This window comes from Vicugna pacos, chromosome 12 (genome assembly GCF_048564905.1).
Source record: "Vicugna pacos chromosome 12, VicPac4, whole genome shotgun sequence".
Taxonomy (NCBI): Eukaryota; Metazoa; Chordata; class Mammalia; order Artiodactyla; family Camelidae; genus Vicugna; species Vicugna pacos.
The window spans coordinates 23734906-23760763 of NC_132998.1; the positions used below are offsets into that span (position 1 = coordinate 23734906).

At 37.7% G+C, this 25858-nt stretch overlaps 1 long non-coding RNA gene across 1 annotated transcript in view; it reads left to right on the forward strand.

Moving 5' to 3' along the window:
• Positions 1–6303: 6303 nt before the first annotated feature.
• LOC140700161 (uncharacterized) overlaps positions 6304–25858 on the forward strand; it is a 109710-nt gene continuing 90155 nt past the window's right edge. The window contains exons 1-2 of the long non-coding RNA XR_012078432.1: positions 6304–6608; positions 12201–12277. This is a non-coding gene — a long non-coding RNA (uncharacterized lncRNA). The remainder of the gene's footprint in view (positions 6609–12200; positions 12278–25858) is intronic.

The window sequence follows — 25858 nt, forward strand, 5'->3', positions numbered from 1 at the left end:
CTGTTACGACTCCCTCTGTCCTGCGGTTTATTTTGGCCTCTGAAGGAACGAACTGCAGTTTGCTCTCCCCAACCGAGGACATTGGCTCTGGCCAGCATTCTCTCTCTTCTCTTGGAAACATAATAATACAGCTAGAGGAATGTAATAGCTACAAAAGACAGAAAGATAGAATCTTTTTTTCTCTGCCACTGCATAAGCAGTCTTATCAGGCTGGGCTATTTGCTCCTGCTGCTGCCCCTTGGCTGGGTGGCTGGCTGTCATTACAGAACTTCCCAGCTGCCAAAGACAAGTGGCTGTCTCTCCTAAACAAAGGAGAGGCCCAGGCTCAGAACCTTCAAGGAGTAAAGGAATGAAGGGCAGAGTCAAACCATCCCAGGGGGTTATCAGTAAAAATCCTGTCTGAGCTGCTCAAATCTTCTTTCCAGACTCTTTAAGAAGTAAAATCCAGAAAATCAATCTGAATGTTGCACCTGTCACCCTTAAATGGCCTATCCTCCATCCTGAAATTAACAAGACTCCTTGGGTACTTTCCTCTCATCCTACTCTTGTTTCAAGATCTAGTCCGACCTACCTTAAGTGGAGAACAGCATTTGTCATCAGTTCTTCCAAAGGGACAGTGCAAACCCAGCCATAACCAGGATGGCTGGTGTCTGTACAAAGGCAAAAACTTAGGTTTTGACAACATAGAAATGACTGTAGCATCAGCGAGCTTGCTTTTTGTTTTAATAGCATCTTACATAGCATTTTATAGGTATGGGGTTGTTTTGACAAGCATAATTCTAGAAGACCTCCACACTAAGGTAGGGACTAAACCATAATCTTAGAGTTACATTGCAATTGGTGGTACAATTGTCCTGCCAAGATGAGTGACAGGTTACAATTGCTAAGGAGTTTCAGTTCATAACCGTTAAAAGAATAGTATTTTAATTGGGGTAGTTAAAATTCCTACTGTGTGTTAGACCCTGGGCTGAAAGCTAGAGATAAAAGAAGAATATCAAAGTTTAGTTGTGGATGATCAAATTAATACATTCTCCTGTGTCAGGGTGAGATATTACTTCATAGATTATGCAACTGAGACTGGTAAAGAACGGATTCACATCTTTCCCAACCTGAAAGTACTTATTGTCTAAACAATTGTTCAACAATATCCAATGCCTCGTATCATCTTTGTATGCACATCTAAGTCATAGGTTAGGCTCTAAGCTGTGTCAGGGGGAAATAGGGCTTATCTCTTTGTATCTCCAGAGCCAGGAACAATAAGCTCTCAGTCAGTGTTGGTTGATGAGAATGGTATTTAATCTTACTTGGGGTACCTCTAGCGTATTATCCAAGGGAAATAGGCCCTAAATGAATTCTTTTCATGACACTATGAAATCACTTGGTAATATCAAACCAAACCAAAAGAAAACAAAGAAAAAAAGAACAAAATCATTTAAAATTCTGTCTGATATATTTGGTTCCATTATCCAAAGTCATATCATATTCAAAGCATTCTATAAAAATCTGTTCCAAGAAAGTTGTAGTGCTACAGGGACCTAATGGAGAAGCTATCTACTAATCAGTAGGATATAAGATATATTCTTTTCTCCTTTACTAAATTTGAAAATTGATGTTCTTTAAGGACTACAACTGTACTACTCTCTCAATGCCTCTTTCTAGTCATTGGCTCGCTTAGATGAAGAATTTGTGCTCCTTTCCCGAACAGGAATTCTTCCAAGTTATGCGTGCAGTTTGAATGGCTTAACTGGGTTTACAGAATGCAAAGTTTAATTTAAATTAATTTCTTTACCTTGACTGGTACACAGTTGACTGCATAGGCCATAGGACACAATCCTAAACATGGCTTTGCTTGATCTACTTTTCTATTTACAATTTTCAAAATAAAGTGGGGAAGAGACATCTTATACTACTAGTGCCTCCCTCATCTGGTAGAAAAGGAAAAAACCTGTAAACTAAAAGCTTTAATTTTCCGTTTGATCCCCTTTTCCAGCTTACGTGAATGCACTCAGTTCGTTACAGAATTAATAACGTGTATGAAGGAGAGAATGCAGAGCTGCCCTTCCATTTCCTTTGTACTCTGACAACTGAGCCTCCAGTCTCTGGCTCACAGGGCCTTTCACTCTAACAGAGTGTTCAGATTTCTTCGGACTGAATTTCATGAGTTTGAGGGGTCCCCCAGGAGATGTAAAATCCCAGCTGTTATTGTGGATTTGCTCCAGGGCCTCAAAACATCCACAATATATTTTTTTAAATCGTGCATTGACTTTTACCAACACACACACTGCATACTAAACAGCCACCTGAAAGTTTCAGTTCTGCTACCAAAACCCAGCACTTCTCTATTGCATGCAGTGAACTTGAATACTTTTTTAACACCTGATATGCACTCCTAGTGGGTAGCCATGGGTTCTTTTAGATGTTGTTAACTCACTTTTAGCTGCAAAATCCTCTGAACATTTAAAATGAAAGTAGAAACTTCCTTGGATAGTTTATCTTCTTAGGGAAAAAAAAATAAAGAGGACAGAAAGCAAACAGAATGAATCTAAGTGGTTTTCCCTTTAAAATCTTCAGTTAGGAGAACGTAAGTGGGGAAAGGGGAAACATGGGAGAAGCAGCAGCTCTAACATGAATAATTTAAGTAAGACATGTGTGGAAGATCATCTAAGAAAAATATCAGAGTGTATTTTTAAATGATGGTACCAGGCACAGTGGTTGGAACTACTGGTGATTGATCTTATGTGTCACCTTGACTAGGCTATGGGGTGCCCAGATATTTGATCAAATGATATTCTGGGTGTGTCTGTGAGGCTGGTTTGGATGAAATTAACATTCAAATCCTTAGACTAAGCAAAGCAGATTGCCATCCCTCATGTAGGTGGCCATCTAAACAGATGAAGGCTTGAACAGGACACAAAGACTGACCCTCCCCAGAGGAAGTGAGAATTCCTCCTGCCTGACACTCTGAAGTAGGACATCAGATTTCTCCTGCCTTTGGACTCCAACTGAAACATCACCTACTCCTGGGTCTCAAGCCTCCCAGCCTTTGGACGGGAACTACACCATCAGTTTTGGTTCTCAGTACTTCAGACTCGGACTGAAACTACAGCATCAGTTCTCCTGGGGCACCACCTTGCTGACTGCACATCTTGAGACTTGTCAGCCTCCATAATTACATAAGCCACTTCCTTAGAATAAATATCTTTACACAGACACACACACACACACACACACACACACACACACACACACACACACACACACACACACACACACACACGTCCTACTGCTTCTGCTTCTCCAGAGAAACCTGACTAATACAGAGATCTAGATTCAAATCCTGCCTCTACCACATATGAACTTTGTAACACTGGACAATTGACTTAACCTGCCTAACTATGTGTTGCCCCATGTTTGAAATGTAATACCTACATGGCAAAGTGATGGTAAGGATTAAATGAGCTGATATAGGTAAGTCACTTAACATAGTACCTAAATTGCAGTCAATTATAGTTGGAAAAAATATCAATGCATTGGTTAAAAAAGAAGTCATGCAGAACAGACTTTTGAGACTCATGGGCTGGGCTTCTAACAGTACAAGACCTCCCTAAAATTGTATGCAAATTTTTGTATGTTTATGATTCCATCCCCCACTACCCCCCCAACACACATACACACTTGAGAATACAAGAAAGTCTATAGTTTTCATTAAGTTCTGACCAGAATGCCTAATCCAAAAAGACAATAAAGGTCCCTGATAAGAATGAGAAGACTCCATGATATATAATGAACTTTTGGTCTTGCTAAAGAAAAGAGTTAATCCAAAAGAGATTTATCTTCCTAAATTAGCTTCATGATTACTGACACACTCTACACTCTCTCTTCCCCTTTGCCTTCAAACTTTTCACAGAGTCATCCATACTGCTGACATCCAAGTTTTCAGTTCTGATTCACTCCTGAACTAACCGCAATTTCTCTCTGCAAAAGGCATGATCATCATTTCAGGCCCCTGGGGCGAACACCAGAGGAACATTTTGACTTAGTCCCAAATCCCCGATTGGTTACCATGTTCTTTCAAATCTACGTTTGGAATTATTCTGGAATCTCTCTCCTTCCTTTCCACAAACGTTGCCCCGATTCTCGCCTTTATTATCTTTCACCTGGACAATCCCAATAGCCTCCTACAAGTTCACTTCTTCAGCCTCTCCTGACTCTGAACCACACTGCCACCAACCTTGTTGTTTCCCTTTGAGTAAAATGACTAACCCTTTCTGCTGTTTCAAGTCTTCCAGCAATTCCTCATACCTGTTTTATTTTGTCTTCGGCTACAACTGTTCCTTACATATGCCTGCCCTTCCTTCCTTCTTCCCCTTTCCCTCCCTTCCCTCCCTCCCTTTATTTCTTCCTTCCTTCTTTCTTTCCTTGAACTACTCCCAATATCCCCTTAAACCCCCTCTACCTTGCATCACTTCCATTCCCTAAACGTATCATCCACTTCCAAACTTTTATATCTTTTCTCGTTAGAACTAACATAGGTCAAGCTCCTGAGGCCAAGAGAAGTTGTCCTACAACTAGTATACCCTGGAGTCACAATGCAAACCCAGGGTATTATCTTTTCACCCCATGTGGAACCCTCCACTTTCATTTTTACTCAGAATAATATTGCTTATGTCTTTCAAGTCTCATTCATATTCTACCTCATCTTGGGATCTCGGTTTCTCTAATTTCCCAACCCCCTGTACTACTGTATTTTCTTGGTTGTAGTATTTTATTGCAAGTTATGTTGTGTAAGTCTGAGATCTATCTTACTGTACTCTTAAGTTTTTATAGGGAAGTATATTTTAGGCAAGTTGACTCTGGAGTAAAATAGACTCTGGAGTAAAATAGTCTAGGTTCAGATCCATCTGTGTGGTCCTGGGTAATCACTTGCTTGTCCCTGTTTCTGTTTCCTTATCTATAAAATAGAGATAATAATAAAACAAATCTCATATCGTTGTTGGGTGGAGTAAATGAGTTAGTGCATGCCAAGCATTTAGACTTGTGCCTAGCGTAATTATTATTATTATCATTATTATTATTGTTGTTGTTGTTATTGTTATTATTATTTTATCATTATCATTATCATCATCATCATCTTAGGGCCAGGAATGTGCTTTTTGCTTCTTGGCATTGCCTCTGGTGTAAGTATTGCACCTTATAATGTGTGCCCTATGGATGCTTGCTGAAAAGAAGAATGTTAAAAATAGTTTTCATTTCCTAAATAAATCTCCAATGATCATGAAGACTTGGCCCATAAATGTGCTAGTAATGAAAATTTCACTTATTTCAACAAGACTTGACAATATTTCTAGAAGAAACCTTTAAGGTCAGAATGGAGAGCAATGAATATTATTATTATTATTATTATTATTATTATTATTTATTATTATTATTGTGATGATGATGATGATAATGAAAAGAGTAAAAATGTCTAATTGAATGAAGGACTAGACATAAATAAGCATTTCATCAGGAAAATTAAATAGATGGTTCTTATCTTCATGACAGAAAGCTTCTAATAATAAATTCAGGTTTAGCCCCTTGAGTATCTAAAAAAATTAGAGCAGTGAGGTGATTAAGGAAACTGACTTCAGAGGGAAAATTAAGGTAGCTAGCTACATCTAGTATAACTTGGCTAAGCAATGACTGAGAGAGCTTTCTTGGTTGAAATTCATGGGCTCAGTAAAGGAGTAAATACCAAAAAGGGAAAGGAATTATTTATCATGTTGGTAGATGATAAATAAAAATAAAGGAAGAAATGAAAGAAAAGGGTAAATTGGTCAAGAGGCTAGATTTAACTTGTACATCCTATTGGTGGATAGTGAAAAGCACAAATCAGAAAACACTGTGCCAACATATTCTACTGGTTAGCAAGCAAGCAGATAAGAGATGTTCATTTTGGAAACCAATGTGGCAGTATATGGAAGTGCAAACTGCTTATCATTTTACCTGTTAGGCTATTTTTGGAACTCTCTCAAGGAAATTATCAAAGATCTGGACACAAGTTTATGCTCAGAGGCGTTTTTCACATTTTTATTTATGATGGCAAAAATTGGAACAGTCCTAAATGTGCAGTGATAGGGAATTGTTTACATAAATTATATTGACTGTTGTACAGTCCTTAAATATTCATTTAAAAGACAGCGGTAGGGGAGGAGCCAAGATGGCGGAGTAGAGAGACTCACAGCTCGCCAGCTCCCACAAATACACCAAGAATTACACCTACAAACCCACTGAATCACACAGAACACCTACTGAACTCTGACAGAGTGTCTCTTGCTTTGAGATATAGGAGGATTCTCACAAAATCCAATAAGAGAGAAAAAGAAAAAAGAAAGAAAAAATTGGTGTGGAACCGGTCCTGTGGGGAGGGAGAGGCAAAGGAAGAAAGGCACCCTCACGCTGGGACGCCCCCTCTCCAGCTGGGAGGTCAGCGGGGACAGAAGAGGAGCTTCCAAGCCTTAGAGGAGAAAGTAGCAGCTGCTTGACAGACAGAACTGGCACAGAGGGTCCCTGTGAGCCCCATCCCTAAACGAGAGCCGGCAGGGACGAGCCGGAGCTGCTGGATACAGGTAAGGAGCCGGGGCCGAGGGCTGGGGTCCACTGCACAGAGGCAGCCTCAGGGGACTGGAGGGCAATGTGAGCTCTGGCTGGGGTGTGTGTGGAACAGAATAGCCTGGGACCCCCATAAAAAAGCGCTACTGCTGGTGTGCGTGTGGGGGGGGGAGGGGTGCAATGTAGCCCCGCCATAGCCGCATTGTCCCCTTGTCTCCATTGTTGGCGTGTTCTCGCGAGAAGAGAGGTGAGGCTCAGTCATAGCCATCCCTGCTGCGCAGAGGCAGGTCTGAAGGCTGAATCCATACCCTGCGGCACTGCAACTTCACAGGTGGGACTGAGGTTTGTTTATAGCCCCAGGCAGAGAGAGCAGAGTTGCTCCCTCTGGACCCTTTGTAGAACCCTCACCTCTAGGAACAGGCAGTGAGCCGAGTTCTGGCGCATATTGGGGGCAAGTACAGGTATTTAAAACAGGCTGGCATACAGTGCACGGAGGCAGGGCTGGGGTCTGTGCTGAGTCTGTGGCGCACCGCGGATTCAGGTGGGTGTATGCTCGCTACAGTGGGTCCTAATGCCTGACATTGGTGGATCTGCACTGGTGGTCCTGGGGTCCAGAATCTGGGTTACGCCAGAGTGGGTGGCTGACATTCCCGCAGCTAAGGCAGGGACAATTGTCAACAAAGAGTTCTTTGTAAGCAAACCCACATAAAGTGACAGACAACACCACAGAGGGCACCTCCCAATGAGACATCTCCTGTGGAGGTACTCAGTGACTCTTCTTTCCAGCTGAAGCACTCTAACCCTGTCTACCACACACCACAGTGCAGAAATAGGTCTAGAAGCCTCTATTCCAACAACAGAGGAGCAGACTCGGCCCCTGTCAAGGCTGTGACAACCACAGAACTAAAAAGGAGGTCCAGCTCAACAATAACAACCAGGGCAGGCTCTGATCACACCACCAACCACACCCCCAATCAAAGGGATAACAGCCAACACTCACAGAAGAAAGAGGTGGCAATCATCCATAGTAAGAACAGCCTTTGCAACAAAACTATTAGATGCACATAGTCTACACAGGAATGCTCCCACTTTGAATAAAAATAAACAAACAAAAACCAGCCCTCCAAGACCACGGTAGATAACTGATACTCCTAAATCCATAGAGCCAGAGAAATATAAGTAAAAAGAAGAAGCAGAGGGACCACTCCCAATTAAAAGAACAAGAGAAGTCCCCTGAAAGAATGAATAATGAGATAGATCTCGACATTCTACTGGATCATGACTTCAAAAAGGGAGCGATAAAAGCACTGAAGGAAATAAGAGAGACTATGAATAGAGACAGAGAATACTATGAAAAGGAAATAGAAACTATAAAGAAGAGCCAATTAAAAACAGAAAACTCAATGGCTGAGATAAGAGCCAAGCTAAAGGCAGTCAAAAGCAGACTAGATAATGCAGAAGCATGAATACGTGCTTTAGAAGACAGGATAATCAGAAAGGCATACAGAAAAGCAAGTAAAAACCAATGAAAGCAATATAAGGGACCTATGGGGTAATATAAAGCATGATAACTTACGCATAATAAGTGTCCCAGAAGGAGAAGAAAGAGCAAAGGGGATTGAAAAGGCATTTGAAGAAATCATGACTGAAAACTTTCCAAACCTAAAGAAGGAAACAGATATCCAAGTACAGGAAGCACAGAGGGTCCCAAACAAGAAGAATCCAAACAGACCTACACAAAAACGTATTATAATTAAGATGGTCAAAGTTAAAGATAAAGAAATGATTCTAAAAAAAAAAAAAAAAAGATTCTAAAGGCAGCAAAGGAAAAACAAAGCGTCAGTTACAAGGGAAGCCCCATAAGGCTTTCAGCTGATTTCTCTACACAAACACTGTTAGCCAGAAGGGAGTGGCATGATATATTCAAAGTCCTGAATGAGAAAAATCTGCAGCCTAGGATACACTATCTGGCAACACTATCCTTTAGAGTAGAAGGAGAGAGAAAGAATTTCACAATCTAAATCTAAACGAATTTAGCAATACTAAACCTATGCTAAAAGAAATATTAAAAGGTCTACTCTAAATAGGAAAGAAGGAAGCTATAGAAATGAGAAAAACCGTCAGTGGAAATGTGGTAACTACAATGAGTTGCAATAATGCAGAATAAACATGAAGATAAAAAAAAAAAGGACATCAAAATCATAAAAGGTGGGAGGTGGGAGCAAGAAAATATAGATTTTTTTTGTCTCTTCTATTTTTCTTCATTCTTTTTAGGATATGTTTGAGCCTACATGACTACCAGTCTAAAGCAAACAGATATAGTAAGGGGTTAGCATACTTGAAAAGCAGGATAACCACAAGTTAAAAGCATGCAATAGAGTCAGAAAAAGCAAAAAGAAACCAAGCTAATACAAAAGAAAATGATCAAACCAGAAAAATATCATATGATATCACTTATATGTGGAATCTAAAAAAAAAAAAAGAAGAAGACAAACGAACTTATTTACAAAACAGAAACAGACTCACAGACATAGAAAACAAACTTATGGTTACGGGATGTGGGGGGAAATGGGTGGGAAGGGATAAATTGGGAGTTTGAGATTTGCAGATACTAACTAATATATGTAAAATAGATAACAAGTTTCTACTGTATAGCACAGGAAACTATATTTAATACCTTGTAGTAATTTATGGTAAAAAATATGAAAATGAATCTGTGTGTTCAGGTATGACTGAACATTATGCTGTACATCAGAAATTGACAAAACATTATAAACTGACTATACGTCAATAAAAATATATATTAAGAAAAAAAGGCAGCGATAAATTCTCATGATATAAAGTTCAGCAGAAAAGAAGGTTGCATATCCTATATTTCGTAAATTTGAAGGTGCATAGTTTTTCATATTTTTACATGTCTAAAATCATCATGTTTCTTATAGTTTTATTGCCTGTGCACGTATATTAAGACTTGCAGATAGGGGACAGCAGTGTAAAGACAAGTTCTGAAGACAGCAGCAGAACCTTTGAAAAAATGCTGCATCACCAACACCCTAGCAGGGACAGAAGACAATTGAGTAGAAAAACACAAACATTAAAAAGTCTGAATCAGAGTGAGTCATACATAGGAGCTGAAGTTTGAATACAAAAAAAATTTTAGGAATATCTAACCAATTAATTTCACTTATTTTCTATTTATGTAAGCTCAAGATATTTGATAAAACCCAAGTCTAGAGGATTTCTTTTAACAAGTATAAAATAATCATTCTGAGTGGCTAAGTATTGTTTCATATTACCAGCAAAATTTTCTTGTTTCTTAATAATACATAAAATAATGATAGGTGCTTATATAATGCTATGATTTTAATATAATAAATGATCTGCTAAATTAATGAAAAGTAATATGTATATATACATAGTATAAATTTAACTTTTTTAAGAGGGAAAGAGATATATCAAAATATGTTCTGAGTATTAGCATTATCTTTGAGGTTTATTCTCTTCTTTTTATACCTTTTTATTTTTCAGTTTTTCTAAAGAGCAGCACTACATTTTTTAATAGGAATATTAATAAATGTTGTTTTTAAAAACAGTAGTGAAAGCAAATGGTTGCAGATTAGATTCTTTTCCCAGTTACTCTGGAATTGGAATACCTATCAGCAATTCTGCAGTAAATAGGCTAAGAAATTGAATTCAAGAAGTTTGAGTTTCATTCTTGCTTCCACCAGCCTAGCCATTTACAAAAGGTTTGAGTCTTCTAGAATTTTCCTATTCCCATGTGCAAGAAATACACAGTAATACTCGCTCGCCTACTTCAAAGTAGCAGTGAGTGAACATCTGGAATGAAACAAATAGGTTATATCATAATTGCAGGGAGTCCCAGCAAAGAACATGAACAAAGCATTTTGTGAAGACAAATCTATCTCCCCTTTAACTTATCCCTAAGCAGCATTCATTTCTACGCTAGCTGTGGGGTCCAGACCAGCCAATCTATTGAAATCCCCAGGAACACCAGCCTCAGATCAGTTTCTGTCTGATGTACCAAAAGATTTTTTTTTCAAAGATGCCCCTTAGGGATCTGTAGGCTTATTTATTTTTACAACCTGAAAATTTCAGTCTCAGCATTGAATGCAAAGTGCCTGACATATATGTATTATGCCTGTATGAGCATTTGTTTATATTCTCTTTGACTTTTAAAAATCTGTTCAATGAACCTTTTTATTCCATACTTATTATATACAATGTTTCATTAAGATCCATGGATAGAGTTGCTCCTAGTTTATATTTACATTATTTAAGCTCTGCAAGTGATATTTGCTACCAGTTATGTAAATAGAAGATAACTAAGGAGATTTATGACCTGATTTCCCTTCTTGTGCTTGGTGACTGGGTTACCTCCTGATTTTTATTTATGTCCTGAATGATAATCAGCCCCTTCCTTTTTTGCCCACCCACATAGCAGCCTAAGCTTTAAGAAACAGTGTGACTGAAAATGAAGACTGGAGAAGACATGGCTGCACTTAGTTCAGAATGACAACAGCTAGCTCCTCCTAGAAACCGTGAGGCAGCTCAGCTTCCAAGAAGAAATACCAATCTGCTTTCTGGAAATGGGGAAACAGGAAGTCCCAGAGCTTGACTGAGAAGCTCCCCAGCCCTGCACTTTGCAGTCAACCCCAGGGGACAGCAGAAAAACCTACTCTGGAAATTCCTATAGATGATTAAAAGGTAAGCAAAGGAATTCTTTCAAAATGCGAAGGAGCAATAGACTAGTTGAGCACCAAGAAATGGGACTGTCTACAGCCACCCTGAAATCTAACAGGAAACAGCAAATTGCAGTTTAGTCTGTTGAATGGTGGTGAGTGAGGGAAAGTGTCTCCTCCTTGTGAAGGAACTATAACAGATCCAACCTTGTGAAAAGAGACTCAAATAAACATGATCAAGACGCTTCAAAACAACTCCTCTCAGATTCACTGTTATCGAATGAGTTTTACATGCTAACCCAAGTGAAGAAAGAAATAAAGCCAAAAAGCCAAACAAAAACAGAACAAAAACTGGAAACAGCCCCCAAATGGAATGCCATGATGGCATCCTCTCTGGGTCTCAGCAGATTTTCTCATGCCCAAAACAAAGTGAATTTTACCAAGCCAGTCACATCACTGAACTTGTACTTAGCAAAGTACAGTGCGTATGCTACTAGTGTAACTAGTGTAAGGATGAGGGTATCCTTTTCTCTGTGAATTCCATTCTATTTTTAACTCATTTCACAATTCCAATGACTATTCTAGTGTTTTATTCCACCTAGTCATATTCAGAGCAGCCTGAAAGAAATTTTACTTTGGGTTGCCCCTAGCTTTTTCAAATTCTGACCCTTCTCAACATTCTCTTTTCCCTCACTGCTGTTTGTTCTCTTTCTCCCTGGAGTCTTTCATGTCACGTCAAAATACAGACCTCACCTCCTCTCCACCCTCAAACTGCACCTGTCCCAACTGTGATCGCTGCTTTCTAGGTGGCGATTGACTACCCTGATGAACTAATCCATGCTAATGTACTACTAGTCACTGTTGTGCAACAGAAAACATGTTGGTTTCCTATTCTCTTTTCTCTTCCAGGAATTTTACTGCAGCCCTCTAAAGAATGCCTTATTTCAGCAACATGGATGGACCTAGAGATCATCATACTAAGTGAAGTAAGTCAGACGGAGAAAGACAAATATTACATGATATCACTTATCTAAAAAAGTAGTATCTAAAAATAGTGCAAATGAACTAATTTACAAAAAAACCCCAACAGACTCACAGACAACAGAAAACAAACTTATGGGGAGGGGGGGTGTAAACTAGGAGTATGGGATTAACAGATATACAATACCATATATAAAAGACATAAACAACAAGGAGGTACTGTACAGCCCAGGGAACTATATTCAATATCTTGTAATTAACTATGATGGAAAAGAATCGAAAAAAAGAACACAGATATATATGTATACATATGCATAACTAAATTACTTTGCTGTACACCTAAAACTAACACAATATTGTAAACCAATTGTACTTCAATTTAAAAAAAGAATGCCTTATTGCAAAGAAGTAACATTAGCAGTGTGAATTTTAGGTAAGATATGAGACCTTTGAGGGAAACTAGGACAGCCCTTTTTGTTTGTGAGTCTTTAAATCACAACACAGAGGAATGGTGTCACATGGGTCGTAGCTGATGCATTTGACTATTATATTATGGATAATTCTGCAACAGTTCTGTTCAGAGCTGCTGTGGATTCAGCATTAGGTTAAACCCTAGAAAAATGCTATGTAAAGCAACTTGCATTTTCATTTCCATGACAAAGGTTAAGACATTTGAACTCTCTATTTAATCAATATATATTTAAATTTTTCTTGCAATAGTGAAAAAAAGGCTTTTTGACATTAAACTGCTGTGGGGTAGATCCTAAATGCCTGAAAAATTCATTAAAATAGCACTTTAATTTGGACAGAGTTGAACTACTGGGAAAATTAATTGATTGTTTCTCACTTGAGCTTTGGAGAAGTCATTAAGGTTTTTATGGTTTATGGAAAATTGAGAATTGAAGTACACTGAAATCAATATGTTATCTGATGTACAGAGAAAATGGCACTTTAGATGAAAGAAAGCATAAACAACTCCTTGGAGCTTTTTCTTTCTTTCTCCTGATTCGGCAAGCATATTTACATAGAGCTTCTATATTTACTTGAATTCAAAGTCCTTAGTCAGTCATTTCATTGTGATGCACATTGTGAGAACAGAATAATGAGGCCTGAGAGATGAATCACTACATTTTAGGATCTGTTCTTCCCTGGTTATTTAAAAAAATATATATTAAGGACATAATACAAAATGCTAGAAATATTCATATAGGTCTGTGCATTTTGCAGTAAACTTTAACAAGAAATTTATAATTGGACTTCCATGGTAGGGGCAATGGAAAATACTTTAAGTGTTTTATATTGTGTTTACATGCATTTTGGCAAAAATCATCATGCTTTGTGGAAATAATGGGCAATGAAGTGGGTATTGGCTGCTGCCACCAGCAAGATTTAAGAGTTCATCCTCTGAGATTAACCTAGATTAAAAGCAGGAAAAAAAAAAACAAGGAAGAATGGGTAAGAGAAAAGATCACTATGTAATTTGTCTTCAGTTTATTTCGTCTTCAAAACATGTTCTTTCAGATATACACACCAATAATTCTGGAGCAGAGTGGGAAGAGTTGGCCTATTCAGCTTTTGTAAACACCAAATGGATTGGGGGTTTTAAGAATAGCCATTTCTGCATTTACTCACTTCCATCACCTCTCTTCCAGAAAGAAAATGATACTTTCCTTTTTGAATATTCATTGCTGCTTCCAAACTCCTCCTGCCTAAGACGGACCCTTTCCCTCCTTGGGTAGCTAAAATCACTTTCAATGCACCATCCTTCCACACAGTCATATCCACACTAGACCATAGTGGCATGTGATGTGGTGGGAAACCCGTAAGAGTGCATTAGTGATAAAATGTTTGCTTAAGTCAGCCTTATCTCTGAAGCACTAAGCAAATAAAGTAGCCCTATACGTAGCAGATTGTTTTTATTGGTTATCAAGGGATGCTTGAAAACCAGGATGGTTGTCTAGTGAGAATTTACCCTAGACCAGGTATTTTGAGGTAATCAAGAAGTTGCATACCAAGTGTGTGCTCATTAAGTTAGCATTTGATACTTGGCATGTTCAGTGTTCACTTGTTTATGGTTTCAGACTTTGTCCAGCTGGGTTAACCATTGTTTTCACTATTGGGAATCAATAATCCCTAAGGAATATTCCAGGTATACAAACACTTTTTAAATATCCTTTTATAAGTTATATTCTAAACTTCTTTCTTTTGCATTTTTTATTAATGAAGTCTGTGGAACACTCATCAGCTTATTAAGAAATAGGCGCCTACCCAAACCAAACCGGGTGCCAGTTCATCTCGCGGTTGTCAGCCTGGTGGACAGCCCTTTACCTGGTCTTTATGCTGCCAACTTGTGAGTGACTAATCCCTGCCTTCCTCTCCCACAGTCAATTTAGTTTCTTATATGTTCCCATGATAGGCATCTCCGAACATGTTTGAACAACTTGCTCCGAGGAAGCGTTTCAGTTGGACTAGAATGCTACCAATTTTTACCACTTCAGTGGTTGCTCATAAGATTATAATTTGTTAAGTTCTGTCTACTAAGCCAAGAATAAGAATTTCTTATTCATGATTATACTATAGCTATAGATTTATTAAGGCACCAAAAAGAAAGACATCTTTTCAAAAGATTCACTATAGCTTGTATTCCTTAAAGGAGGAAAACTGTTAACCAAAGTATAGATTGGGATCAGGAGATTTAACTGTTGTTAATGTTTTTCCACCTGATCTGTTCAGTGATCCCAATCATTTGTCGTAAGCACCAACCAGTGCTCTTTTCTGAGCAATAATTCTTTTTTCTGCCTCTTAGTTTAATCCAACAGACTCTGACACCACTGTGGTGTTATTGTTCTACATCCATTCATGATAAAAACTCTTACCAAAGTGGGTATAGAGGGAACATATCTCAACATAATAAGGGCTATTTATGGCAAACTCACAGCCAACATAATACTCAGTGGTGAAAAGCTGAAAGCCTTCCCATTAAAATCTGAAACAAGACCAAGATGCCCACTCTCACCACTTCTATTCAGCATGGTATTGGAAGGCCTAGCCATAGCAATCAGATGAGAAAAAGAAATAAAAAGTATCCAGATTGGAAGATAAGAGATAAAATTGTCATTGTATGCACATTACATGATACTGTATGTAGAAAAACCATAAAGACTCCACATATAAACTACTAGAATTGATCAATAAATCCAGCAAGGTATCAAGATATAAGATTAACATACAGCTATCGCTTGCATTTCTTTACACTAATAATGCAATATCAGAAAGGGAAAGTGAAAAAAAAAATCCCTTTTAAAATTGCATCCAAAAAAATAAAATACTTTGAAATAAACCTGACCAAGGAGGTGAAAGACTTATATGCTGAGAGCTATAAAACATCAATAAAGGAATTGGAAGATGATTCAAAGAAATGAAAAGACACCCTGTGCTCCTGGATTGAAAGAATTAATACGGTTAAAATGGCCATACTACCCAAAGTAATCTTCAGATTTAATGTGATCCCTATCAAATTACCCAGGACATTTTTCACAGACCTAGGACAAGTAATCCTAAAATTGATATGGAACCATAAAAGAACCAGGATTGCTTTAGGAAAAAGAACAAAGTTGGAAGAATAACCCTCCCAGACTTCAGACAATACTACAGAGCTACAGTAATCAAAACAGCATGGTATCAGCACAAAAACAGACATATGTATCAATGGAACAGAATTAAGCGAGCCCAGAAGTAAACGCACATACCTACGGTCAATTGATCTTTGACAAAGGGGGGAGAATACACAATGGAGAAAAGACAGTCTCTTTGGCAAGTGGTGTTGGGAAAGCTGGACAGCTGCATGTAAATCAATGAAGTTAGAACATTCCCTCACACCATACACAGAAATAAACTCAAAATGGGTTAAAGACTTAAACATAAGACAGGACACCATAGAATTCCTAGAAGAGAACATAGGCAAAACATTCTGTGACATAAATTGTACCAATGTTTTCTTAGGTCAGTCTCCCAATGCAATAGACATAAAAGTAAAAATGAACAAATTGGGCCTAATCAAACTCGTAAGCTTTTGCACAGCAAAGGAAACCATAACCAAAACAGAAAGATAACCTACAGAACGGGAGAAAATATTTGCAAATGGTACAACCAACAAGGACTTAATTTCCAATATATACAAACAGCTCATACAACTCAATAACAAAAAACAAACAACCCAATCAAAAAATGGGCAAAAGACCTAAATAGACATTTCTCCAAAGAAGACATACAGATGGCCAATATACACATGACAGATGCTCAACATCACTAATTATCAGAGAAATGCAAATCAAAACTGCAATGAGGTATCACCTCACACCAGTCAGAATGGCCATCATTAAAAAGACTATAAATATCAAATGCTAGAGAGGGTGTGGAGAAAAGGGGACCCTCCTACACTGTTGGTAGGAATGTAAATTGGTGCAACTACTGTGAAAATAGTTATAGAGGCTCCTTAAAAAACTGAAAATAAACTTACCATATGATCCAGCAATCCCACTTCTGGGCTTTGGAGAAAAGTCCAATTTGAAAAAAAAAAAATGCATGCACCCCAATGTTCATAGCAGCACTATTTATAGTAGCCGAGGCATGAAAGCAACCTAAATGTCCATCAACAGATGATTGGATAAAGAAGGTATGGTATATATACACTGTGGAATACTACTTAGCCATAAAAAGAATGAAATAATGCCATTTGCTGGTACATAGATGGACCTAGAGATTTTCGTAGTAAGTGAAGTGAATCAGAAAGAGAGTGACAAATACTATAAGATATCACTTATGCTTGGAATCTAAAATATGACACAAATGAATTTATGAAATGGAAACAGACTCACAGATATTGAAAACAAATTTATGGTTACCAAAAAGGGAAGAGGGTTGGGGAGGGATAAATTAGGAGTTTGAGATTAGCAGGTACAAACTACTATATATGAAATAAATAAACAGCAAGATCTGACTATATAGCACAGGGAACTATATTCAGTATCCTGTAATAAACCATAATTGGAAAGAATCTGAAAAAGAATATGTATGTGTATGTATGTATATGTATATGTATATATAAACCTGAATCACTTTGCTGTACACCAGAAACTAACACAACATTGTAAATCAACCATACTTCAATAAAAAGTAAATAAACAAAATAAAATAAAATATGGCTGGAATGTATAAAACATTAGCTTATGAGCATTAGTCGTAACATAATCAGAGACGGATTTATTGCATTTTAACCAACTAGCTAGCAGCTCAGCAGGTTAAAAAAAAAATTGTTAGGAGATTAGGGAGACAGAAGAAACCTGACATGGAGTTGGTTGTTTCCTGGAAGACAGACTTATAATGAGGAGATGGGAAAGGTCTCTGCACAGGCAGCAAGAAAACACTGCCCAATAGGGAATGGGGAATCAGCTAAAACTGAAGAGGCTCTTCAGAAACTAACCCCATCCCTCACAATTCTTCTGAGACTACTGTTTCCAAGCAGTTCTTTAAATAAAATATCTAATCTGCACCAAAAAGGACAAAATATTATTAGCTACAACATTATAACATTTCTGAGGGTTGTTTTGGGTTTTTTTGCTTGTTTTTTCAGCTCTATTTGTAGCTTTGGGGTTGAGTTTGATTCTGATAGTAGCATCAGTAGACTATCTGATTTCTTATCTGATAAAAATCATTGGTGTTTGCTCGGACCCAGGTCAAGCTGAAAATTAGCAACCTGCTCTTCCTTGGTTCCCTCTGAAGGCACTGATGAGTAGCTGTTATATTCTTAGGCTCCTTCGAGACGCAGACAGTAACAAAGATGAAAAACACGTCAACCCACGTGGGTGGGCATATAAATTTAAGGGATCAAGGACAACTGAGCCACCGCCTGCCTTCCCATTTGAAATCTTTTCCCACAACAGCTCATCCTTTTTTTTAATTGGAAAAACTGAAAGTTGAAAAATAGACATTTAAGTACAGAAGGCTCACATTAAATATGTAAATGTGGGAAAAGGAGTAATTTAGTGTTTAACAGCATAGAATCCAACAATACTGCATTAGAATCCCATCACTTACTATCTATGTAAACTTGAGCAATCTTGTTGAATCTCTGTTTTTCTGTCTGCAAAATGGGCATAATAATAGCCCTTATACTTTGTGGAATATAAGTACCCCATAAGTTAGCTGTTACTAATTTTTTTAATTAAATGTTCTACTAGAATTTACTTCTGTAATTTAAAGGTATTAAACGTAATTGTAGAAACAGCTAACATGGAATATTTTAAACAAATACATTATAATTGAGGGACCATATATCTACAGGGTATTCAGTGCTGGAAAAGGTACTTTATGAATACAAAGGAAATATAATCCCTAGGTTTTTTTCCCTTAAGTAATATGCCTTATAGTTAGGGAGACAGGACTAACTTGTGAATTTTTGCAGTATTTATTTAAAAGCTCAGTTTTGGTATGATTATTATGAAATCACATGTAAAACAATCATGCAACATTGCCCTTAGTCTTCCAAAGTCTCAAAACAAGTATATATAGTGATCAAATAGAGTAACCAATGAAATAGTCAGAAGTTGCAGTGAAATAGGAGCCTATTCAATTTTACATTTCCTAATTTTACTTTCTTCATTGCATGAGTGGATAAAGCATCATTTTAACTTTTGCCATGGGTCCTAGCAGATCTGTCCCACTGGTGCTGTGAATCCAGAGTGAAAGGAATGGACTCATTTCCATGTTTTGTGTATCAGCTAAATCCTCACTGCTGGACAGAGACCCAGTAAGCATAGGTAGGTTGGGAGAAGGTGATTCTGCTAGCCAATCAGGATTCAAATGTGCAACTGGACCAAACCTCAGGCTCCACCCCCATCAAGTAGAAAGCAGGAATGTATTTCCTCTGCAGCCTTACCTTTCACATCCCTCAAACTAAGCATTGCTACATGATGATACACAGTATCTAGAAATGATAATGACTACATTAAAACAACAACAACAAACATTGGGAAGGGGGTCTTCCAGACTTTACCTTGGACATCACACTGCTTCTGAGATGAAGAGGAAGAGGAGGTTATAGAACTGAGATGCTAACATAGGCTTGCTTCTATGGGAACATTTTCTTTTTTCCAAAATGAAGGCTAGAATTGCCTGACTCTAGGAGGTACCGCCTGGGAGTTATTTGTTTCATGGTTCAAAAGTTTGTTTACTGAGCTTTTGTTCTGATAATGATCTGAAAGTCAGTTTTACTTTGGAATGAATGGCAAGTCTAACTTGTATTTTTTATTATTTGAGTTGTGCTGCAAGAGGTCAAAAATGACCATATCACTGATCCATGGAGAAACACAGAGCTATTTTCTGTAAAATAGCTAAACTTATCTCCGGTTTAAAGTAACCTTTCTGGAATACAACATCACACACACACACACACACACAAACACACACACACACACACACCCCCTTACTCTATCTTTGTTTACAAATCTTGCTTCACTCTGCAGAAGTAAAGAGGGGTGGGCAGTTTGAAAGAATCAATAATTCTTATCTAAAGCAGGTCAGTTTTTCCACACCAGTTTTACTTTGACAAATAATGTAACAATTATTCCCAGAGTGAACAACTTCTAAGGTTGCTACCTCCTTTTGTTAGGACAGTGCTGGGAGATGGGTAGTTATTACAGAGTAACTCCTGTCTTAAGAAGTGAGTACAATAATAAGACGTGTTTTCAAGCCTGGCTGATGAAATTCATGCAACTATTTTGTTGTCCTTTCTCCTATAGATATCTCATATCTGATTTAAGAGCTTTCATATCTAAATAAACCATATCTTCTTTAGATAGGAAAAATACCTCAAAATTATTGGCTCTTGAGGTTTTAATATCCCCATGAAAAAAAAGTATATTGTGATTTCTGTTAAAATAAGAACAACGAGGCATTCAGAATTTGTCTTTTTATTGCCTGAATAGAACATTCAATTTATGGCTTAGTTTTCTGACACACGATACAAGGACAGCATTTGGTTCATCTAAGCTCACAAGTGTCTGCACAGCACAATTAATATTGTATTTTAAACTACTGTAAGGGAGAAGAAGGTGACTCCAATTTTTGCAGAGACCGGTTATGGAATTCTTCATTTATATTCTCAAAATAATACTTCATGACATTTAATGGTTATACTGGTATCATCTGGGGACACACACAAACACACACACAATTGAAAGAAAAAATAGTGCCCTAGTAGATATCTATTAAAATAGTTTTCCAAAGACATTCCTTTGAATAATGTGTGTTATGTTTAAACACTTATTTTCAGATTTATGTGTGCATTTATTGATGTTCATCTAGCTTTTCCTTAAAGAACAATAGATTGAATGTTTAGGGAGGAATGTAGTGAAGAGGGAGCTCCAACTTCATATGTGAACTTGTCCTAAAATACGCAATAGTAATAATGAGGATTTACCTTGTTAAGAAAGTGAAAATAGTTTCAAAAGTCAGGTTATGTTTTCAACCATTAAATATGATTTTTAGAGGCAATTTTAGAAAGAGTGTTTCCTTTAGCAGCAAAAAAAAAAAAAAGGAAAAAAGGAAAAACACACTGAAGATAAGGCTATGATCATTCTATCGTAAGACATGTTACAAATGGTCATAACAATTTAAGTGAAACTATACTATGTTTGATAAACTTTATGTTTTTCAGAGATCTTAATAGTGTATTTCAAATAAAAGGAAGGATAAAAGAAGGCCCCCCCAAATAAGCATCTTTTAAAAACATAAAATTTCTTTCTTCTACTTAAGGGTAGGTTACTGAAACTACATTCAATAAAAAGAAAATTATCAAGGAAATATATTCTTCCTGAAATCCACGTTTGCTTTTGTATTTCAGTTCAAAATACTTCCGTATTTATTCTAAAATCTGGTCTCAATGTTAATCTTTTGCAGATTAGCTTGAAACTACTAATTCTAAAAGGGAAATTGAATAGGTAATTTACAATTTCATAAAGTATGAGAATACTTCCTTTAAGAAAAATTTACAATGCTTGTGAGTAACATTTGTTTTGCTTGTTACTTTTTATTATCAAAACTCTTTCATAAAACTGTTATTTCCTCCATGCCCGACAGGCAAGAGCTTGGCCCTCTGTTGAATTAGTTCATCTAAATGTCACCTTTTTTTTTTTAATGGAATGAGACTTTTGTCTTTTTCTCATTTAGGAGTACAACTATACGACCTTTAAGATCCTTTTCTACACTGTGATCTCAGAAGATTTTTATTAGACCTTTCTTTAAAATTAATGGTTAAAAAATCTTTATCACAATTGTTAAGTGACATTCATTTTTATATTAGCTTAAGGCAAAATAAGAAAATATTTATGTCAGCCATGGCTTTCTGTTGGAATAACACAGATCCTAGGCGATCTCCAAAGAATTTTCCTAGTGTCTTTGGGTTGTTGCATGAGAAAAGGGGGCATTGAAAGATATCTGCTCCAAAGATTATATTCTTGAATCCTAGTCTTTCTCCTTCCTTCCTCCTGTTATCACCTCTGAGGTGTAATACATGCCCAGCAGGACTGCACAGCAATAGAAGTGAGCACATCTTAGCACATCTTAGCTCATATGCGGTTCGTCAACCTACAGATGCACAGTTGCTTTTGCTTAAATTAGGTGGTTGTAGTTGAACTCCAAAAGCTATCTCTCAAGGTTCCCTGCTGGGTTTGCTGGTTCACATTCCTCCCTTTGATCCCAGGTTTACTCAAGCCTTTCCTCACTGGCTCCCAGCTCCACCTCTTGGGTTCCAGATTCAAAGTAGGACTCTTACTGCGCAGCTGCCCCAGGGCTGACTCCGTGGCTCTGCACTCTCCTTAGGCTGCCTATCACTGCTCAGACTTCCGCTGCCCCAGCTCTCCTGCCTTGCTGGGCTTACTGCCTTGGACAGCTCTACACAGTCCTTTCTGTTCTGCTTCAATTCTTTTAGGATTTTTTGTTGTCAGTCACTTTTCATAACTTGATCAAATTTCTGCCAACTATCCTTTATATACTTCCCAAATTTCCTGATTTAGATTAGCATATAGCCCTTGCCTTTTCATTGTCTATAATTCTGTAATTGCACATCCATGCCTACAGTCCGAAGAATGTTATTTGTGTAGAAATATTAACATTCAGCGTGATGAAATGTATCCAGCATGTTAAAAATACACAAGTTTATAGTGATACTTAAAAATACTCATTAGTCATCTTTGGAAACTGGTAACCAAAAGAAGAGGAGAGACAGAATCAAGCACTTATCATGCTTTTACCATAAGAACCGTATCTCAGAGTAACCAGAGTTGATGAAGACAAGTTTGTTTTGATGAATTTCAGTTAATACATGCAGAAGGGATGCTAGAATTTCAATATCACCATTTTGTGATCCCTAATGAAATAAAGAACCTGGGCAGTGACTTATCAACAGCTTCTAAACCATCAGGTAAAAAACTAATGGAAAACTTTATAAAAAATGGATCAAGCTGACAATATCAGAACCCACTGATCAAGTTTAACAATACAAAGGGAATCAGTCATGCACTTTGTGCCTCCTCATATGATGCAAAAGAAAATATACAACAGTAACTGTAAAATACTCATAAAAAATGGAGTGAGAGTCTTATCAAGGCTTCTAGATCTGTCACTTTTATAGGAAACACAGGAGATAGAGGATATCACAGGAAAGCAATAAGCAAAATCCAGACTGTGGGAAATTCTATAGGACAAAATATCTTTCTTCAATAAACTGCAGGAAAAACAAAAAAGGAAAAGATACATACATATTCCAAAGAATTTTAGAGATGCATTAATGTGCAGTATATGCTCCTGTATACATTAATAATATATCTGTAATTTTGGCTCCTGATTTGAACAAAGCAATTGTAAACAAGTGATCTCTTAGGTCCAATGATCAGAGAAATCTGAAGACTGGGTATTTGATAATATTTTGAAATTATTATTAACTTTTAGGTGTAATAAAGGCATTATAATTATTTTTTAGAAAGAATCCCTATCTTTAAAAGATATACTATAAAATATTCATGGATAAAGTGATATAAATTCTTAGATTTGTATAAAAATAATCCTAGAGACGGAAGATGTGGAATGGGATATAAATGAAGGAAGATTGGCCATGAATTGACAATTATCGAAGCTGATGATGGCTACATGGTGGTTCATTATACTATTCCATACACTTTTGAATATATTTAAACTTTATCATAAGACAAAGTAGTGAAAGATTCAATACCTAATACATTTCTCTGCAGATGCAATAAGAGTTCTAATGTCAAGAGAGAAGCTTATTCTAGAAATTACACCTTGTCAAACGAAATCAATTCTGTAGGAGTGTAGCGATACTCTCAACCCACTTTCTTCTCTCCTTTCCTCTAAAGAGCTTCAGAAAATACGGTGCTGTCTGTTCAAACGTAGACACGAAATGATGGGAGGGTGGGAAGAAGGTGTTCACCAGGAAAGTGGCAGGTTTAGCTTCTGGTTTTGGAGAATCTCTGCTTTGTCCTCCCCATTCCAGAGAGGGATGTGGAGATCCTGGCTGGGGGTGATTTGCACAAATCCCAGGCGAGCACAAGTCCCCTTAAACACCCAGGGTAGCCCAGCAAGTGTTCCCGGGATACCTCTGAGGTGATCCAGGGGCCACAGCCATGCAGCATGTTGGTGGTTCCCTGCTGGGACTGGGAGGAGGGAGCAAGGTGCTGCTAAAGCAGTGGGGTTAGAGGAAACAGAACAAAGGGGCCAGGAGGTTCCCAGGGAGGAATATATAATCCATTAGGGGGTTCAAACCATAACAAGTTCAATTCTAAACCTGATTAAAAATTAGAGAATGAAAACTAGGTAGCTTGGGGATAAGATACCACCACAAAAACTTCTCAGGCCTGGCAGGATGAGGAAAGAGGCGTCAGAACCCACTGGTAAACATTCTAATGTGCAGGAAGGAATCAGGAGTCAGGAACATACCCTTTGGAGGGAGAAGGAGATGCAGTGGCTTTAGCAGAGAGGTTGCAAAGCACTGATTATGTGTCTCCTAGGAATCTAATGTCATATGTAGTCACACTAATTCCAGGCAGTAGACACCATTTATTAATGGTGGAGATGGAATTTGAACCCTGCTCTGAGTTCAAGATCTACTGTTTTTCTGTCAAGCTCTCTGCCTCCCATCTCTTTGAACTGACCCAGCATAAAGGAGGGTCTTCTAACAAGCAGCTCTGTCCCATCCACTTGGTGGTGTTGGTGTCTTGGCATCCCTTCCAAGCCCTTGTTAAATGCCAGTCCCTCACTTAGGCAGCAGTAGGAGAGAGCCAGTCTGGCACGGAAAGAAGAAATGGACGAGTCAGTGGGAAAGCTTGGGACTCTTGAGGCAGACTCACCTGGGTTGAATTCTGCTTTATTTCTTGCCAGCACACTGCTTCTGGCAAGTTCCCTGTCCTTTTGAATGTTTCATCATCTGTAAAATGAGCAGAGTATTACCTATCTTGAAGGATTGTTGTAAAGCTGAAGTAAAAAATGAACCGGAAATACACTGTTAAAATAAGCAGGAACGCCACTCCCCCTTTTAAAACAACCTTTGGCTACTTGGAGTCCTGGGATAAAAGGAAACAAGACACATTGAGAAGTAGCAGAATCTTGGAAGGTTTTATTACCATGTGACATCCCCACACCAAGAAAGGCAGGTACTCAATCTGCCCAAACTTGTCTGGGAAAGAGTTGTTTTTGTGAACATTTTATGAGTCAAAATATTGCAATACCTTGCCCAGTCTCTTCCCAGTCGTTGCCCATCCTACCATTGCAGAAGTAAGGGAGCTGGAAGGGAGTTTCCCACTGATGCCATCTTGTCAAAGGACTTTTTATTTTTCCTAGTCCATGATTCACAGCATTACCAGTGGATTGGGCATCAGACTTCCAAGAAGCAAGTAGCCTAAGTGAAACATATCAGAAACGTTGATTCCTTTGGGCTGGCACAAGGATGTCATTCTAAAACAGCTAGCAGGAGCATTGTGTCAAGTAAATCTAAGATGCTTTTTCAAAGAGATCCAAAATCGTGGAGGATTGGAGAAGAAGGTAATGATGAGGAGTTTATTTCCCTCACACACTGTAATCCTTAAGTGAGCAATCCAGGTTGAGGGGTGGCTTTGCTCGGCATGGGCTATAGTAGCAGATAATGGGGGAAGATAATAGACTGTAAAAATATTTTGCTTATCTACTGTAAAGGTCTTCATGCTTTTTAATATTATTCCTCAATATATAGCCATGGATCACTAAATGTTAGATCCTTTTTTCTTTCCATAGCATCTCTACCAAGTATTTTGGAGATGGCCAACTCCTTTGCTGGTACATTTACAAAATATTTTTAAAAATTTGCAAATACTGTTTAACTTTGCCACTCTTCAAAAATTGCCTTGCTTTTCACTAAAACAATTTATAGAATTGTTACTGACTTTGAGCCATGGGTTTTTATGTTTATTTTTTAAAAGGATCACTTGACTAATGTTTAATAGAAGAGAACTTTGTTACTGAATTTAATTTTAAATGTC